Below are 17,598 nucleotides of genomic sequence, written 5' to 3'. Positions count from 1 at the left end.
GAAGGAAGGAAGGAAGGAAGGAAGGAAGGAAGGAAGGAAGGAAGGAAGGAAGGAAGGAAGGAAGGAAGGAAGGAAGGAAGGAAGGAAGGAAGGAAAAAAAACTAATGGATCTTATGGTGCATTAGTTCTTTAAACATGTGCTTCTAATGCATGTGCTAGGTTAGTCCTGCAGAATAGGCAGATAGATGGAGAAGAGGTGAGGTATTTTAGGCAAGTTCAAATTGCAGGAAGTGTCATTGTTTAAACAACAGAATTGCAGTTTTAATGGCTGATCAAGTGTTTTGATCTTTGGTCTGTACTGCCTTTAACAGGATAATTAGATAAAGACTTTTATTCAGCCATGTGATGCTATCTTATTCACAAATTGAATATTGTTCTTGTTTTCAAGTCCCTTTTCTGATTGAAGGAACTCAAGCCTGTGTTTGCCTGGAAAGTGTTTTAGCTATCACAGTAGAATATTCAGAAGACTTTTAAAATCTTTCCTCCTAATGCACCTATGCTTATGAAATGTTTTAATTGTCAGTGAGACAAAAAAAGAAATAATGACTCTCTAATTGCTATATATGGGGCATGAATATGGAAATATTATATGGAAAACTGAATACTGCCAGACTGTCAGACTGTCAGACTGTCAAAGATCCATTCTAAGATACCTTAAATTTGATTTCATAGAATACTTGTGCAAGGTTTACTTTCAAGTACTTTGGTGGCGGAAGAGGAATTTGACTTAAACCTTCCACACACTGTAGGACTATTTGATTTTCTGAAATATTAGATTAAAGGAATACATCTACTGGATTTTAAGTGAAAGACAAAACAAACAAACAAACAAACAAACAGCTAAAATATGCAGGAAAACAGCCAAAGCTTTTGAATACTTCAAAAACTCTGAAAATCGTTTTTTTAGCAAATAACCTGTTTGTGCAAAATGTATCACTATTTCCCTTCAGCTATGGATAAATAAGTTGAATTTCTTAACAACGCATTTTTAAAACTAGAGTTTTCTTAGTTTCTTTCTCTGTTATAGTGATACATATATGCTTATGGATACAATATAGATGATGATGTAATTTTTCAAAATTCAGTGTATTCCAAAACTGATTGTTACAAACTCAAAACCTTCAAAGGCATTGTTTCCTATTGGATGACTTTCTGTTTTTAGGGTTAGATGCTAAGTATCTTTACCTCTAAATGAACTTACTCAATGTGTGTGTGGTATACAGTATGTTTTAAAAAATAGGTTTGGTGCAAGAGCACTCATTTCCATCGGAAGGACACATTTCCTCTTCATGCTTCAGCTATGTGTTTTCCCAGTCTTTCCTGAGTAACTTGTCTTTGTGGGGTAACATGCTTGAGCTTGTCATTAAGCACTTAAGATATTCAGAGATTCCCCTAGGCATTGTGATATTAAAAAGATATAAAGTGTGGCCTTTTTTAAAGCCAAGAACTATCATAGTGACTTTTTAGCCTGTGGATTAGCTCCCTTTTTAATGATACATTGCATATCTTTGCTAGTAACTCCTCTATTTCACACTTAATTTCCTTCACAACCCTCAGATGAATATTATCTGGTTTTAGTGATTTACTACACTTAAGTTTTTAAAGTTGCTCTATAGCTTCCTCCTTTGAGGCTTCCATTTTGTTAAGGCTCTAGTATAATTTCCCATGAAAAGTACCCTTCGAAGAGTGATTTCCCAAAAGTCATTGGTAGTAAAGACAGATGCAAAAAATTAATTTAACTCCTCTTCTATTTTACTGTCCCCTTTAATTGCTCCCCTCATCCCTTTGTCCAATATTCCTAATGTCAGATGTGCAATCTTCTGTCTTTTTATGCATTGCATAAAGTTTTATTATTTATATTGCTCTACCTACCAGGGCACTCTGATGTGTATGCTGTGAAAAAGCTGCAGAGAAGCCTTGGCATTATTCAGCAGAATACCTGTTGTACCTTCTTCTCAGTGACCTTGCATTTGGAGTAGTCATTTACATCCTTCCAAGTACGGTAAAAACACTACAAAGTAAAAATTGTAGCATTTTATAACTTGTGTGACATGAATTTAAATAACTCCAGGGAAAGGCAGACGAAAAAGATTTCTATTGTTTATGAAAACAAAACCAAACAAAACAAAACACATGGATATAAATGTACATAAGCTTAACTGCTGAGTATCCTTGACTGAATGGGAGAAATATACTTCATCATTTCTTTTTCACAAAAAAAAATCACCTTTTTTAGGTGATCACTGTTCCTATAAGCGCATTTAGTGGGGCAATGGTGAAACTTTTTTACTTACTGACTGCTTGCAGCATCTTCTTATTAAAGAGTCCCACAAGGTCAAGGAAAGAGTGGAGGCTGATCAAACAGGAATGAAGAAGTAATTAATTTTCATTTCTCTCAATCCACAGACAACTTTCTTGTTCCTGCTGTTTCTCTTCACTAGCAAAGAAGCTACAGAGAGACTACAGAGATAATAGCGTAGCACCAGGCCTCATTCTTGTACTGATGTGGCGATGCTGGGGCTCAGCACTGCTCATGGCCTGAGTCTGGCTGTGCTGGTTGGAGCCTGTGCCAGAACCCAGGGCTGCCGCCTGCCCTGACCCAAGCCTAGACCCAGTTCCAGCTCCAGCTCAAAGCCCCAGCTCCAGGCCCAACCACAGCTCCAGCGCCAGCTCTAGCCACAACTCCAGGCCAGGCCTGTTTAAACAACCATCGGTTCTTCTTGAGAAAAATATAGACCAGTTCCCTGGTGTGTTTCCTTTTACCCATAACAAGACTTTACAAGAATGTAATAAGATGCAGATTCCAGTTTAGAAACGGTTTTCTTGAAAGTAGGTATCATTTCTGTCTCTAAAATAATTAGTGGTGTATAGGATGGGATAATGGAATGATTTTTATGATTACCATCAATACAAAGAGAAATACTGCCTCAAAAAAAAAAAAAAAAAAAGATTTTTTTTTCAATTTTTTAAGGCAACAAATATAAACATTTTTTCAAGCACTATATAATTACAATGTGAAAAACACTTTCCTTTGGTGGCAACAGAGAAAAAATATACTAGAAAACAGAAAAATATGTTAGGGAAATTCATGGTTTATCAATGGGTATTAAGCACATTAGTCTAGATAAACTTGATAAACTTCAACATTTTATCACTGCTTGTCTTTAAGTCACACTGTGTCAACATTGTCAGCTCTGGTGAAGTTTGTTATGGAAATCTATAGTTTCTCTGATGATTTTTCTTCTATTTTTTCTAACAATACTTGCCTCATTATGTTTCAGATTACTAATTATTTAAAGCAACATGTTTTTATATTTTTATTTATAAGCAGAGAAGAAGAAAATGCAGGTGTATAAGACAGCACATAGCATTTTTCTTAAACTAAAATTGTTCAATCTAAATATTTTGGTAATCTCTTTCAACCACAAAAAAAAAAAAAAAAAAAAAAAATCAATTTGAGTCAGGTGTAGTAATTATTCACTGATATTTGGGTTCAACTTCTACCTGAGATCAAAGAAGGGTTGGAAGGGTCCTCTAGAGATCATCTAGCCCTAGCTCCTCTGCTCAAGCACGGACACCCAGAGCACGGGGCACAGGGCATCATCCAGGCGGGTTTGGAAGATCTCCAGAGAAGGAGACTCCACAACCTCCCTGGGGAGCCTGTTCCAGGGCTCTGTCACCCTCACAGTAAAAGAAGTTCTTTTGCATATTGGGATGGAACAACCCTGATTTATCACGCCCTCTGTTTATCATGACCTAGATATCATAGTGGATACTCTGTATTAAATAAAATAAAACAAGAATACATTATCTTTCACCCAAATTGGATATACGAGAATTATATTCTAAATACATGAGAGCGTGCAGCACTTATCCTGTTAATTATATATGCGACATTTAAGTAAGATGAAGAAAATACAGATCACTGCTAAGGTAGAGAAAGAAAAGTTCACTCAGGTTGTTATGGAATACATGACATATTCTGGTGTATTATTAACATATCTGGCAACGTTTAATAGTCACAAAAAAATTACATCTGAGGAAAAAAGAAGACAGATAATATAGTGTCCCCCCCTCTATCATACATCACATATTCCCAATTTCTATCCATTTTATCTTTCTAATTAATGCAGAATTGTATTTCTAACTGTTTGAAGTTTATCTTTAAAAATCAAAACATACACTGCATATTGTCCGTTGTCATATTTAATATAATTGAGTTTCATGTTGGCATATACATTGTGCTATGTATATGAGCTTTATATTTGACTCCCTTTGCATGTATCATGTATCCTGTTTATTCGTGTAGACTACATAGTATCATCATAAACATGCTGTATAACTCTTAGGTGCAATTCATCTGACCTCTATAATGTAGATCGCTAAGAGAAGTCAGATGAATCCTCCCTTAGAAGTAGGAATTTTTCTATAAGGGGTGCTAAGGAATACTTTTCTATGTAGATATCTACATTCTAGATATCAAACTTATGATGCCATTATAGAATGAGTCTCATCATATGGATGTCATAATGACTTCCTTGGGGATTTGAGGCAGACAAACAGTTACTATTCTAAGAGTAGCACTGATGGATTCACATATCATTTCAGATTTCATAAAATCAGCTGTGATTTTGATCCTTCCTGTAGTTGACAGTGTTAACTTCTACCAACTTCTTTTTTTTGTAGTTTTCATTGTTGTTGTTCCTTTTTATTTACAGTATTGCATCAATTTACCATTTATCTGAACCTGCCTATGATCCTATTTTATGGATTTACAGGCAACATTACACTTTGTGAATTTAGCTGTAGCTAAATAAATGTCCAAATATTATTCTTTTGATGCAAAAGTTCTGGAACTAATGCCTGAACTTAATTTTGTCGCCACAAATCCCTTCCTTCCTTTGTCTCCTAAATTTTGCTATTGAAATGTGAAAACAATTTGTCTATTCAGCCTGGAAAACAATGTTAGAACAGTAGCAGTGGCAGAGTGGCAGATTAGTGGAAGATAACTAATATTGTAATGAATAGTAAAGCTGCTCAGAATTCTTTCTACCAAATTCAGACATGCAATACATAGGGAAGGAAGGAAAGGAAGGAAAGGAAGGAAAGGAAGGAAAGGAAGGAAAGGAAGGAAGGAAGGAAGGAAGGAAGGAAGGAAGGAAGGAAGGAAGGAAGGAAGGAAGGAAGGAAGGGAGGAAGGGAGGAAGGGAGGAAAGGGGTTTCTGATGTGTGAAATTGCAATTTTTCTGCTTAGATCAGTTTGATTATTAATTCTGTGAAATGACTTACCACATTTTTCTGTTATATCTTTTTTCTTTTATTTTTATGGAAAGACACTATTGATTTTTTGAATCAACTATGAAAAGCAGTAAAAATATCCTTAGTTATTTCTTTTTTGTTGTTATAAATTGTTTTAGATAAGTACTCGTTTAGAATCTACAATGAAAGAAATCTAATTTCTTTTTAGTTTTCCAATTATATCCATTCACGTGAGCACATTGTTGGTCAAATCTATTAAAACTGCCAAAATGAAATCTGAAGAGCCTTATTTTTCAATGGATAATTTCAGCCATGCCATCTGTTCTATATAATTTTGAAATGATATACCCTCTAAAATCAGTGCTGTTATATAAAATTCTTGGTGCAATAGCATAAGAACGTGGTAAAAAGGAGCCTGGGCATTCAAAGCTGAAAATCTGTCTTCCATAAGGCTCCTTTTTCCTTGCATTTTCTGTAGACTTTGTAATTCCCTTTTTAACAGTCCTGTTGTGCACCTTTATCTCAACAGTTCTCTAAATACATTTTTTCAAATACTTATTTTGTACACACACACACACACTTGATGTCCTTTTGATTTATCTCTTGTTTTTAGTACATATTAACTTGTACTTACCATTTTCTTTAAGTTTTCCTGGGTGTTATACATTGTATCTTTTATAGATACATTCCTTACATACATTCCATGTAACGTATTTTTCAAAAGTTCCAAACAATGTGTCTGAGATAAGAGAACTGAAAGTTATATTATAACTCCGTAGCATTGGGCTGAAAGTTCTTTTCTTAACAATATCTTCATAAAAGCCCTGGAAAAAAAAAAAAAAAAAAAAAAAAANAAAAAAAAAAAAAAAAAAAAAAAAAAAAGAAAGAAAGAGAAAAAAAAGAAAGCACCAATGGAAAAAAAGCACAGATTGTGTACAGACTATGTTCAGAGTTGTACAGACCACAGGAAAGCAGAAGGCTTCGTTTCCTATTACCTCCATTTTGTAAAGTTATTTCCATAACCTCAAAGTAAATGTAAAACACTGTCAAAATCGATATAGTAGCATTTTTCATTCATTTTCCATACTTTGAGCTGTTCAAACATGCAGAGAATCACCAAGAGTTCACAGCCTATAAAACTTGTAGTTTAATGCAGTGCCGTATAGGATTAAATATCCATGAAGATCTATATTTCCTTCCATGGCATGATTTATGGGTGCCAGCATTTATTTTTATATTGTAACTTGAGTTACCAGGTTGTTTAAGAAGAAAGTTTCATGCCACATAGAGATAAACTAAGCAGGGCACTGTTACAATCCTCTCTCCCAGCCAAACATACACTGCAGGAAAGATCCTTAGCTGGCAGGAGTCTGTACTTGAGAGACCTGCCTCATAGTGTTACCCGTTGTCACACTGCAAAATGTGCTTCAGAGATAAATGGGGAATATAAGCTATGTCCCTGGGTAAAGGGGCTGAGGAGGTTTGTTCTCTTTTGATTTGTAGGTCAAAAGATTGCATCTGTTAAATTTGCCTCATTACTTTTTGCCGCTGCTTCACTGTCATCTACAAATTAAGAGACCATAGTTGAAAGTATTAGGGCAACCGGAGCTTTTCGGAAGGAAATTTTATACTTATTTACACTTCAATTAAAATATATAAATTTAAACGTTTCCTATTTACTTCTCTTATACCTTTCTTTAGTTTTTGTGGTGTTTCACAGTGCAATAGATTTTTTGCATAACCATGCTACAAAGAACAGATACATGAAAAAATAAAACAACAAAAGTTAGCTTCTGTACATTTTTTCCCAGCAGGCATTCTAATTGCTTTCATGAGGCACTAATTAAAAACGAGGCTTTTTTTCATCATCAGATATGTGGTTTTTGTTTATGTTCTTAACAGAGAAATGGATAGCTATGCTCTTATAAACCCCCCTTCAGCTGACATTTAAAGTAGAGGCAATTTCCATTTATGTCAATTACCACTGCCAACCGTGTGGGAATAAACTGTTGTTATTAGGCAGAAAGAGTACGTTGCTGCTAACACTTGCAAGCTGCAGTGCATCAGGCTATTAGCCTCTTTTTAGTGAATGCAGAAAGCAATTTCTTATCTGCATTGAGTGTAACACCATAGGAAAAAGACACTAGAAAAAGAAGCTGCTTTGGATTTCAGCTACAAAAAACAGTTGGGTCTGTTATTATTTGGCATACCAGTGAAGCAGTCACTAAGATGTTTGTGATACAAATACATCTTGTTTTCAAATATTAATATTAATAAATTACAGTGAATATCTGTTTAATCTGGATGTCATACATAAGAATGATAACATAGAAAAACCTAAAACACAGATGGCAGGATGTCCTAGAATATTAATAAGATAAAGAGGGTTTATCCGATCAGACAGTCAGAACAGAGTTATAATTATTTTAAACTTTATCCTTTTGTGGGTGAGGCAAAGAGCAATGGAGCTAGGGATTGAGTTAAAAGTAAGACCTTGCCTTTTCTGTACAAAGATCCAATTATTTTCAGATCTTTTTCTTCATCATCTCATACCTATACACCAAATCCACTAACAACAAGGAAGTATCTAGTGCTCACTTTCACCACACTAATATGATACCTATTTCATAGGTTGCTATTACCACCAGCAGGCTATATGCTTATCATATGATTGATGGGGATGGGGATCTGAGGCTTACATAGCCCAAGAAGAGTACAGGAAGGAAAAGCAATATATGTCATGGCCTTGACATGAGGGCTGATCACATGAGGTATGTTTTGTACCAAAAGCCTTTCAGAGACTCTCTAACTAGAGTGCATCACAAAATCCTTATGTCTTTTTCTCAACTGTCTCTAGTTCTGGGTGTGTGAGCTCAGACAGCTGCATTGTTGGGATCAATGCAGCCTCACACAAGTCTTTTTCTTTTTATATTATCTTGTGTGGGCCCAGTCCTACTGGAAATAAAATCTGTAAATAAAATGGTATGAAAGTTTCCTTAAGAACACGTTGAAAATATGGCAGATGTTCCTAGTGTTAGCCAGGCTAACTCCTTTTCCTACCTTTCTATAACTAGAGAAGGAGAAAATGAACTACAGCACACAGATTGTCAGTAAATAATTATTGGATTCATTCCCATAACAAAAGATGCAGCTTATCATGGTTCTTTTATGCTTAGGTAATGGGTAGATCCATAAATCAATATATCAATAGATAGATAAAGCATCACTGAATGATGGAAAGTTTGGCAGGAAGCAAGACTAGGAGAAAATGAAACTAGAGCTTATAAGTATGAGAGATGAGGATGTCCATCAGTGATGTTATATCTAGGAAATAGGTTGCCCTCACACACAGATCCTGCTTAATTCAGTCTACAGTCATTTTTCAGTTAGGCATTTTCTGTTCGACTGAGGACTAAGTAATATAGAGTCAGGCATGAAAAACGAGATGTCTTTATCTCGCAGTCCCAAAGCTGCAGTCAGCTGCAGCTGTTTTTAGAAAATTATTTATCAAATGTTAGAATCTAGTGGCTAAGAGCTGCATAAATAATGGCAATTTGAGACCATTTATTTTTTGCATATAGATAGGACATCCTGGAAATCTCAAATGGAAATCACAGCCTGTGAGAGCAGAAGCTGCTGCTATCAATTCTCCATTTCCTGCTATTTTTGTTGTCTGGTTAGCTAAATTAAATTAAAGCCTAACTGTATTTAAATAAATCTAATGAAATCAAATGAGTGTCAATGCTCATTCCAAACTTGCCAAAAATAGCTAAAAAGATCATTGAAAGAAACTTTTGGATGCCTATGGGAAGTAGCTCATACAGCACCATAGGCAGCCGGGCACTACATCTCTAGAGGCAATGACAGAGCCACAGACTGTGCCAGAGAAGCGAAGCAAGGATGATCTGGGGCACAGATGTGTTTCCAGATGTTGTGAAGATGCCGACTGATTCTGATTTTTTTTTTCTTGGTAGAAGGGAGGCAAATTAACATAATTACAGAAATCAGATATGAGTTTCTCCTCCACATTTCACATTTTTTAACATAATATAGTAATATTCATATCCAAGTAAATTAGATCTTTGCTGTTACCCACATGAGGCCGCAGGCTGGGTGCTGCTGTGGCCATGCTGGGGCTCAGGGCCTATCTAGTGGGTCTGCACGGGAGCCTGGGGGCTGCTGCCTGCCCTGCTCCAGCTCTGGCTCTGGCTCCTGCCCCTGAGGGGTTGATTCCCTCCCAGCCCTTGTGAGGGAACATGGATATAACCTTAGAAGGAAAAAAAAAATACCTCCAAGTGTAGTTCCCGAGGACTATGGTCACCAGGGCCATATGCTTTATTGCTCTGGCCATATGCTTCACATGTAGCCATATGCTACCACAAGGACTATGCTCCACGTCAGCATCACTGCAACTGGATTAGCAGTACCTGCTTATTGTACTGGTTATACTAAAATACTCACTGGACTAAGAATAAATCCTTAGCCCAATGAGTATGCTGCCTATGCTTTCGTCCATAACAATATCTGGAAAGTAATGCAGCCAATAAAATGAAAGGAGGGAAAATAAAAACTAACAGCTAATAAGAAATGCATTTTTTGTAGTCGCAATTAGGTTGCAAATAGGTGTCCTCCTAGCTATTGTGAACTTAAGCTTAGAATGTAATACAAAACTAGCTGGAAGAAATATTAAAATTCTTCATATTAGAAACATGCCCAGCTGCAATGTGTTAGCAGGATGTTTAACTTGGAGTACAAATTATCCCCATCCAGCTAGTGTAATATTGATTTATGGTCAGATCAGATATGCAATCCAATATGAATGTTTTTCTATAAAACTGTAATTTTATTCTTTCTGCCCTGGAATTTTCCTACTTTTTTCACTTCCAGTACAAGAAGGAGTACTTGAGGATGCAGCCGACATCCTCGAGCCAGCCGTGGCCAGGGCACCTCGAGCAGCGGGGCATTACCTGCATTAATGAGAGCTGACACAAACTACTGATTCTCACTCATTTTTTACTCACTGCTGAAAAGCTATTATGTAACTTCCTACATCAACAGTTCCCAGTGAATCATAACAGATATATTTAGCTTCTGATGACAACAGCAACCTCAGGGACAGTGATTGCTTTGCTGCTTACTCGGTAGCGTGTAGTTAGCGCGGGCAGTCCCTTGTGTGTTTCTGAATTTAGCAGGCAATAAAATAGTTTCACAAGGGCCAAGAGAGGGTAAAAGGAAGACACAGGGCCCAGGTCAATCCCTGCATGTTATGTGAAAAGTAAGGCTGTCTCTAACATTCTCAGAAGGGAAGACCTGGGAACCCGGGGTCACTGCTAGCTGGGTCTGCACAGAAAGTCACAGCTGTCCTACAGTTTCTGCTATAAATACTACTTCTGCTATAACTATGCATAGCACCTACCAATGCTGGACCTTTATTAGCCTTGCCACAGTGACATTAATTGGCCTTGCATATTTGCAAGGGAGTCTGAAGAAAAATATTATCTACAAAAATGTATTTCCTCAGTTTCCTCAGCCTTCTGGATAACCTTCAGAGAGCACATAAACAAGTTACAGAGTGATACTATTTCATTATATAATTCTGATTAAAATCCCAGATTTACAAAATTTTACAAAGAAAATTGCCAGACAACAGTACAATTTTCTTTTTAACCTCAAAAATCCTGAATTTTCTTATTGATCTTTAATGAATTTCTTCCTGGGTAACCAGTTGCAATCTATTCAAAACTTAAATTCTAAGAAGTAGTTGCCAACATCTATAGACCAGTTTAAAAATCATTTAAATTGCTTATTATAAATCACTCACGAGGTATGAAATGAGAAGTCACTGGCACTTTTTTTTTTCACTCTCTCTATAAAGGGAGTCCTTGTTGAAATTATTTCCCTAGCTTTTTTGAATAGTGTTATAAGATGATCTTAAAAATAAAATTTTCGGAGAACCAATTTTTCAATTTAAACGATGGTAATTTGTTCCCACTAGAGGCACTATTGCAATAAATCTTTATTAATAAAAATAGAGAACCACAAACTGAAAAAATACACAAGTATACAATAAATATATAGTTTTTCCATACTTATCTATCCAACAATCTGTAGCCCACTTTTTTTGCCAGGATCTCATTTATAAGAAGATAAAAAGCTACAATCAATATGAAGCATGAAGAAACATGGACATCTGTAATTTTAATAAAACATGAAACAGCAGCACTGATATTTCTGGATGCTCCTTGGAAATTGCAAAGCACACACTGTGCAAATACATCAGTGTCTAACCAGGCTCTTAGTCATCATGTTAATGTCACATGCATATAATAGTTCAGGCTGAAGTTTTTCAAAGAAGATGGTCACTTATTCACTAGATTATACCAAATTGTCCAGCAGTGCCATAGTCAATGCTGAGATGAAGGAGTGCTGGGCATGCTGCAGTCAGAAATGAAGCAAACAGCTGTTTAATGAAGGTTTGTTTTGCAGCACCTGTTTCTGAATCCTCAAAGTAAATGGTAAAATTGGGCTAATGGTTTTGTTTATCCGCCACTTTTCAGTTGTTCGTGTCTGTACCAAAGACAAGGAACTTTTAAGGTACTGCTGGGGCCGTATGGCATGATAGTGCAGCTACAAATGTATATCTTTAAAAACCTATGGAAAAATATGTCTTATTTGGCCTGAGATTTTTTGTTTGTTTGTTTTGAATTGCCTTCCATATGAAGCACCTTACTTGAAAATTATTCACCTTTTCAGAGTTAATATAGTTTACTGGAAGATATTTGTTGTTAACAAATAACTAGAGTTTCACTGATTTTTTTATTTAAAAAAAAAAAAAAAAGCATAGGTAAAGTAAATATAACAACAAAAAGTAATTACAGGCTTTGCTAGCAGGTATTTAAGCATTTGAAAACTTTCTCCAGGACTTATATAATCACAGCTGATCTGCTAAGAATCAGCTGATGTTCCCCTCAGCTACCCCAACTTGCCTAATAATGGAATAATGAGGCTGAAGTAAAATTAATTTTGGATGTAGGAAGATGGTGGGAACCCATAGAGGTGGGTGCTTGCCTCCCTGGCCATCCCTACAGCCCAACATGCCAGGAATGTCCTGTCCTCTTCTTCACTAAGCCACTTTTCTTCTGTATACAAGCTTGTTGGCCCAATGAGAATCACAGTGAGGAATACATACTGATATAGACACCTATTTTACCTTTCTTTTATCGCCAGTGGGAAATAGCTGTTGGGTACATTTACTTTTCGTGTATATGAAGTATGGCTTTCAAGGTACTGAGAAAGTCTGTTAGATTATTAGAATTATTGAAAAACAAACTGTTTGGTGGTGACAAATGACTAAAACCTTTTTTTATTCAAGTATTTTATAAAAAGAGGCAAATAAAAAATATTTTTCATATTTCCCCCATTTTTCTTTCCTTTATTGTGTCTTTTCTTTCACTATTGAAGATCAGGAGACAGATTTCTTTTTTAAGCTAGGAAAAAGTAAAAATATCAATAATTAAATTTTCAAAAAGGATGTGAGTTTTCCTTACATTTCCATTTGTTAACTTTCTGTTCATATTTTTCTATTGCTTTACCCTTGAGACTGAAAAAAATATATATATATTAAAACAAATCTTGTGAAAAGCAGATAGGATCTTCCAGTCAGCTCTATTCAGAACTTTTCTTGTTTACATTCTTAATACAGGAAGAACTGCCCAATTGACATAAATATTTTCTTTGAAAAATTACATTTAAATAATATATGAAATCACAAAGGTTTATGCATTGTTACCATCTGAGTGACTGCACTTAAGGAACACAGTGCCAAGAACAGAAAGTCTATCATTTCTGTTTCACACTAAATGTGATGGAATATTTTTCCAAGATCATGAAAAAAACTAATTAACAAATCTGAATTTACTATTTTAGTCTTGTGGGTTTTTTTCTTTCATTATTTATATGTAATTTGCATATAAGTGTTATAATAAACTGCAGTATAGATCAGCTATGAAATGCAGGTGAGCATATGTATACATCAAGTATGCTTTTTGTTAATATTCTTCTCAAGGTAACATTGCTGGTACTGGGAAAAAAAATCAATTACTTACGTGTAAAACTTTCAGCTGTACTTTTAAAAATGGGAAAAAGTATTTCTTGAAGGACCCTCTAAAAGTAATATGTTTTTCTAATAGCCAGTTTCTGCATAGCAACCTCTCTGAGGGAAAAACAGGCTTCACTAAGTGCTGGAAATGTTACCCTATCCTATTCTGATTGATCAACCCTTTTTTTTTCTCTCTTTGATGAGTTCAAAAGTTTGATAGTGTTAATTATTTAAAACTCTGAAAGCCCTACTGAAATATTACCATCCTTTGCTGCTATATTAAAAGTATAGAAACTGAGAGCAGTGGAAATAATTGGAAAAACTTGGTACTCAGAAAGGATAAGTGACTTTCTTAAGGTCACAACCACGACTCTTTTTTTTTTTTTCTTTTCTTTTTTTTTAACCTCTTGCCTTGCAGAGCCATATTTAGTTCCTGCTCTAGCTGAACCCAATTAGCAGCTTGATGGCCAGTTCAGCCCACACAACAACCTTGCTCAGCCAGCTGCCTTTATCTTGCAGAGCTGCAGGTGCATTACATTGTTTGCAGGGGAAGGGCATGAGGTTAGGAGCCTGCGGCTTCTTGCAGTCAGCAAGCCCAAAAAAAAAAATGATGTGAGGGATGTTACTCATCTGTAGAAGGATGAAACAGGTCAGGTGATTGGCACTTTATTGTGCCTGATATTAGTATTTCTGTCCCCTGTGTGATCTTCAAAAGAGTACCTGGATAATTTTTTTTCTCCTGCTCAAGCTGCTCTAGCTATGAACATTAAAATAAAATGCTTTGTGTTGGCCCTAAAATAAATGTTCCATAGCAGTTGGCAGATCTTTGCTTTAAATATACCATCACATGAGAGCTTATCAAAATATGGTGCTTCAATCAATTATGCATTAAATCCAACAATAAATTGGGAAGTTTTAGAAATACATTTACTCCACCTCATTGGGCATATGACCTACTGTGTTTCCAAACACTATCAAGGGATTAAAATAAGACTGGTACAAAGAAACTTGCTGTTAATAAGTTCCATAGTACTGCCTTGCTGCACTACCTGCCTAACTCCATTTTCATGTTATACACCTATCTCCAGTGCAGGGTTAAAACAATCAATAAAACAATCTGCTTTCTTGCTGGCATTTACACCACATTTATACCACATTTATACCACAGGAACTTAATAAAGAAGAAAGAGGACCTGTAAAAGTACCACTCTCTGGCCTAGAAGAACACTTCTATGTTAGAAGATGAACTAACATTTTTATGAGAAGTTAAATGGCTATGTACACATTCCTGTTAAAAATTAAAAAAAAAAAAAAAAAAGAAAAAACTCCATAGGTACATAGGTATTATGAACAGTCTTTAGTGTGTTAACATTATCTTTTTTAAGTATGCATGTTCATAGTTTTAAAGAGGATTTTGTTCACCTCTGAGAACAAAAGAAAATATGATGTGCTCCAAGTACAGTAGTTCCGGCCAAGGACACACTTATTGCTGGAAACTGCTTAAGCCACCAGCTGAGGAAAGCAGCTGAAAGGACCTGGTGCCTGGAGTCATCGCCAGCTGCACGCTGGCCAGCAGGACCACAGCCGAAAAGGGCTGTGTCTTGGATCTGTTTTTGTAAAACAAAATTGCATCGTAAGATTTATGTTTCCCAATGTTTTTCAGAGGACAGCCTAACAATATGTTTCTGGGCTTGCTGTTTCTTTAAAGTCATTTGAAGTTGCTGCAAGTAGTCGTAAGTAACAATTACACTACTGACTGACTGATCATTAGTAATGCATCACTTAAATGGTCTGCTTAATCAGTAATTTCATTTATCTTATTTTTTTCTACAAAAAAAAGTTGCTTTCAACAATGTAGTGTAATGAATATTCAGACATTCCAGTGATTTAATTTTGTTGTGCAATATGGATGCATTATCACATTATTATATGATAAAACATCATGAAAAGCAATGAACAACTAATGTCAAGGAAAGTAATATTTTATGATTGTATAAAATGCTTCAAAAATATCCAATTGATTTAAAACTGCAGCAAGATGACTTTAGGATTAATCCAATATAGCAAAATGGCTTAAATTACCCATATTAGGCAAGATATTAGTGCCTCTGCAGTCATCTTTGTCATGACTTTGGGCACAAAGAAATTTCTCCTGAAATTTGGAAACAACTGTCTGCCTGATGTCTAAGGCCATTGCAAACCAAGTTTAATAAAGCATGTTATGAATGTTACAGTTTAGACTGAGAGACCAATATAACAAACAAGACTGGGAGAAAAAGCTTCCCACAGCCATACCACAGGTGTCCAAGTGATTTTTCATTCTTTGAAAAAACTTTCCTGTTCGTCCAAAGTAACACAACTTTTGAAACCGACTGAAGAATTATGTTCTCTGCTTCTCTGAAGAAAGATCCAACAGTGCTAGTAATTCACTGTATTCCAACTTCAGCTTTGATTCATTCCATAAATAAATTATTAGAACCATCATTTTATGAGAAACAATATTTTGTGCTATGCCTATTTACACCCCGAAGGAAGACATTTTCTTGTAAAACTTTTTTTCCACAGATGTTTCAAAATTAGACAGTATTTAAAAATTTACTATCCCAATTACTGAGAAAAATTCAATAATTTTATTTTAGAATTAGTTCATCACATATCGTAGGAACTATTCATTCTAAAAGCTAATAACATTTGCAATTATTTGCAAAGGGTAAATTCAAAAATTAGAGTTGATGTTGCATTTATTAGACTAAAATATTAGGGAAATGTCCTTGTACATGTATTCTGAAATAGCACAGCTGTGAGACATCGCTTAAGGTAACAGTACATAATCGATACTTGGAATAGCATATCTAAACATTAAAATATGATTTTAATTAAATTAGCAGAATACATTGTTTGAAAGTTGATCTTGCAATGCTAGATTTTTAGTATTTTGCCTTTTAAACATCAAATACAGTTCAACATTCACAATTTCTGTTAGACAGACATATAATGTATTTCAACTGGAATTATAAAAGATAATATGTTTTCTATGTAAGGGTTTTTATCATTAAAATAAGTAGTTTTTATTATTCTTACCGAACAACAGTTTATGCAAAGAACTGAAAAAATGACAGATTACTTTCATATAGATAGCAATATATGATGGAGAAATATATTTTTTCATTAAGTTTATATTGATGGATTTGACCTTTCAAGGAAAAGTCACAAGCGTTAAAGAATCATTGCTGGTACTTGTCTTGCAGCACCACATTGACTCTATAGAGAAAACCTAGTATGAATGTCACTGTTAGAAAATATATGTCCTGACATTAATGTGTTCTACTGCTGTTGTCAATGAAAGCACTTAGAAGAAATATAAAGATATAATTGCATATGTTTGTGAATGCCTGCTTTTATTCATTTAGTAATCTGAATCCCTGTGTATCTGCAGTACAGAAAGACTGTACATAGATACAATTTGGCATTGAAAACAAAAGAGAAGCAATGCTATTTTCTTCCATCAGTCATCAAACAGAACCTAAAAAACATCGTATTTCCTTTAGTCATTTAAGCATGCTTTTTCGATCAGATACCTGAGGGTCAACAATCTAATCTAAAAGAACAGCTCAGACAGAGCCAACCTGACAATTTCTAGTCCCGAGGCCTTGAAAATTGAGTATATATTCAATGTTTATGGCATGTTAGGGGAATACATGGTTATAATAGGAAGAAGGGAAATGTCAGTGCTTAATAAAAGAAAATCGAACATTTAAAAAGGACCTGAGATTTGTAAAAATGGAGAATAATTTTGGGAAAATACTGTATAATGACTGCAATTTTGTCATTGTTAACTTTATTTGTTCAAAAGGAATGTTCAATATTAGATAGACTATGTTACTAAGAACATAACAGAGTATGTTCAATATCGGTTTTAGCTGAAACTTTTCTTTTTATGACAGTCATTATATTACTGAACCATTTTTTTCCTATCAAAATTATTTTAAAGTTCTAGTAAATTAACTTGTGCATAGATTCTGGTGTATTTCTGTTTGGCTGTTTTTTGTTTTTGTTTTTCCACTGGCTGAAATTGGAAAATTCCTCAGATGATTAAACAGGTTACTCTCCAAAGATTAAACTGTATTCTACACTAAATATTTTGTCAAATTCTTTAATGAAGTATAATTTCAGTTAAGGCGAAGGGAAAGGGAAAGGGAAAGGGGAAGGGGAAGGGGAAAGGGAAGGGGAAGGGGAAGGGG

This window comes from Nothoprocta perdicaria, unplaced genomic scaffold (genome assembly GCF_003342845.1).
Source record: "Nothoprocta perdicaria isolate Ctin4 unplaced genomic scaffold, notPer1 scaffold_245, whole genome shotgun sequence".
Classification (NCBI taxonomy): domain Eukaryota; kingdom Metazoa; phylum Chordata; class Aves; order Tinamiformes; family Tinamidae; genus Nothoprocta; species Nothoprocta perdicaria.
This window is presented reverse-complemented; position numbering follows the sequence as displayed.